The sequence below is a fragment of the Apaloderma vittatum genome, unplaced genomic scaffold (assembly GCF_000703405.1).
Source record: "Apaloderma vittatum isolate BGI_N311 unplaced genomic scaffold, ASM70340v1 scaffold2377, whole genome shotgun sequence".
NCBI lineage: Eukaryota > Metazoa > Chordata > Aves > Trogoniformes > Trogonidae > Apaloderma > Apaloderma vittatum.
The window spans coordinates 70,417-73,465 of record NW_009725510.1 but is presented as its reverse complement, the minus strand read 5'-3'; positions in this window follow the sequence as shown (position 1 = coordinate 73,465).

Below are 3,049 nucleotides of genomic sequence, written 5' to 3'. Positions count from 1 at the left end.
AGCCTCTACGTCATCCTACGGAAGCGCGAGTGATGCCGCTGGGAGGTGGTGGTGGTGGTGTGGTGTGACAAGGGCACTCGATGACGTCCACGGAGGAGACGGAGGCGGGGGAGAAAAATAGACGAGAAAACGGAAAAGGAAATTAACTACACACACAAAAAAAAAGACCAAAAAAAAAAAAGAGGAATAAACCCTCCCAGCAAAACCAAATCCAAACCCAACCGACCCCTAAAAAGAAACACTCAAAGGGTTACTTGTTAATTGAAGATGTATATAGTATCTATGGTTTAAAAAAACCTATTTATAACACTTTTTACATATATGTACATAGTATTGTTTGCTTTTGTTGACCATACGCTATGTTTTAAAGCCTAAAGCAAGTGCCTAAGGAACTATTACTCCTAACAGTGTAACAAGAGCGCGGTGATTCTTCTCTCATGCAAAACCCTTGTAGACCTGAACTCTCCTTCCCCATCCCAGAAAAACCAGAAAACCCCAGCTCTGACTGGTTTTAGGCTGGCGTAAATCAGAAGTTATGCCTGTCTACCCCAGCTGGAGGGTTGGCTCCCCGCGCCTGCCAACATTGCTGTGATCTTGGCGACCGAAGTGCATGTCCAGATCTGACGGGAGACGCTTCCGAAAGGTTTGAAGGATTTGGGAGCGAAGGCTTTTTTGATTGCCCCAAGTGCCTAAATGACTTATGTGCCTAAGTCCCGTCGCCTTGCCACCACACCCGCTGGGAATTTGGGCTTTTAAATCACTTAGGTTGAGTTGCGATCCAGCGTGGGCTTGTCCTCCTTCGCCCGCGCGGGCTCTGGGGGTGCCCCTGGTGCCGGGGGGGTGCCATGCCGAGCCGAGCTGCTGGGACACTGATGCTCCTGACCGTGAAATGTGCTTTATTCTTGCCGTGGAGCTAAACTACCGATGAGAAAAGAAGCGAATCCAGTATATATCTCTGAAATCAAATACCAGATGTATGAAATGGTGCTATCTATTTACCATTCCTTATATTGCTAGCCATTTAACCTTATTCACTGGAAATTCAGTTAACAGTCTTGAGGTAAACAATGAAGCTAGAAACAAGAAATAATTCTGTGTAATATAAATGAGCTATAACTGCTTTTGTACTTAGACTTGCTCTTACTATTCTTTTTAATAAAGCATTTATAACTGAAGTTCCTTTTTTCCCCCTGCTGCGATCCAGAGGAGCAGAAACAGCTCTGGGTGGAGCCCAGTTGGTCTCTGCTGCCGGAGCAAGAGTTCTGTCCTCTGTCTGTATGTCAGCGACGTGTCTGGCCATGAATTGAACGGGAACCTGTGCAGACCCCAGGCTGCCTTCTGAGGACTCCAGACACTGCTGCTTTTCTTGCTTTTGTTTCTTTTTTCTTTTTTTTTTGTGTTCCTTTTTTTTTCTTTTTTTTTTCTCCCTGCTTTGCGTTTCTGATTTTATACCAACTGTGTGGACTAAGAAGCAATGAAATAAAAGTCAGAATAACTCACTCACTTCTTCTTCCTGGCATTCTTGTGGGTTAGAGCTGGCATACCTCCTCCGCTCTGCTCGCACGGAAGGTCTCTGTGATGCCATGTGGCAGATTTGGGGGCTAATTCATGGGTCTGGGGCTGCCTGCGTGGCAGAAGTCCCTGTGCCAGAGGGCTGAGACCATGCTGGAGTGAGGAACGGAGCCCAGGGCCCCGTGCCGCAGTGCTGGTGCGTGCCCATCCTTCTGCCTCTGCCCTGTGATGCTCCTGTGATGTGGCCACCAGGTTCCCGAAGCCATCAGCCGTGCAGGGGCCACCAGGGCCGTGTTTATCCCCTGGATCAGGTCAGCATCAGCTGCCCTGGGGGGATCTGGCCAGCTCTGGCGCCTGGCACAAACAGCAGAAACCTTTCAGTCTCCAGCACCCGAAACACCCTGAGCCTGGGGGTGCAGTTAGAGCCGGGGGGATTAGCGCTTTGTGCGCGGCGTGGGCAGCCTTGACGGCTGGCATGGAAGCGCTCGCCCTTCCGATCCCTCATTGATTTGGCTGTTACAGATCCGAGCTGATGCAGCAGCTGGTGCTGGCAGGAACACAAGGGCTCTTGCGCGGCCACGTGCTGAGGCTGGTTCTTAGCGCTGGGGCAGATCCCAAAGCCCCCAGCCCAGACCCACCCCAAAGGAAAGGAGCAGGAGATGCCTCCTGTGCCCTCGGCTGCTCGGTGCGGGTCCTGGGCAGTGCAGCGTCACCACCCCAGCACCTCATTCCATGGCTGGGGCTCCCAGGTGTGATCTTCCAGCTGGAAGTACTTCCCTGTGTGCTCATTTTGCTGAGCTCCCACTAAGCCTGGGAGGGTATCTCGCAGCATTCGTGCACCTGGGAGCTGCAGGGCTGAGACTCATGGGCATCCTGGGTGCTGCCGGGTTTGGCACTGCGTACCTGGCAAAGGGCACACAAATTTCTCTTCTGAGGAGCAGGTAGGAACTCAGGTTTTTTTTGCTGGCTTTTTTTTCTGTGTTTTTTTTATGCCCCTCCTATAGGGAAATTAAAAAGGCTCTTTTTCGCTTTGGATCAGCGCTCAGAAGGCACAAAAGAAGCTCACGGCTTCGTTTTTGCCTCCTGGCTCGGTGCTCTTTCCCCCCTGGCGGGGTGCTCTTGCCAAAAACAAGCCGTGTTAGTTTGTGTTGAGAGCTCAGCTTCGCCGGAGCCAGGTGACTTTCGAAAGCAGAAACAACGCGAAGGTTTGAATCCCTGTGGGAAAGCGCCCACCAGGTCCTGTGGGAAAGCGCCCACCAGGGACCTCCCACCGGTGTGCAGCAGAGTCCCATCCTCTCCTCCAGCTGCTTCACTCGGGTTGAACGCCTCGGGTTGGAAAACCCCGCACAGATCCCGTCACCCCAACTTTCCGTCTCCAGCTTCGCGGGCGGGAGATGCCGCTGGGCGAGATGCAGCAGCTGCGTTTTCTCCCTCCAGAAACTCCTTATAGCAGCACAGCGCTGGCCTCCAAGGGTCTCTTTTGACCTTTTTCTTTTATTTTTGGGGCTTAATTCAGTGTAAAGCCGGATGAAGCGGG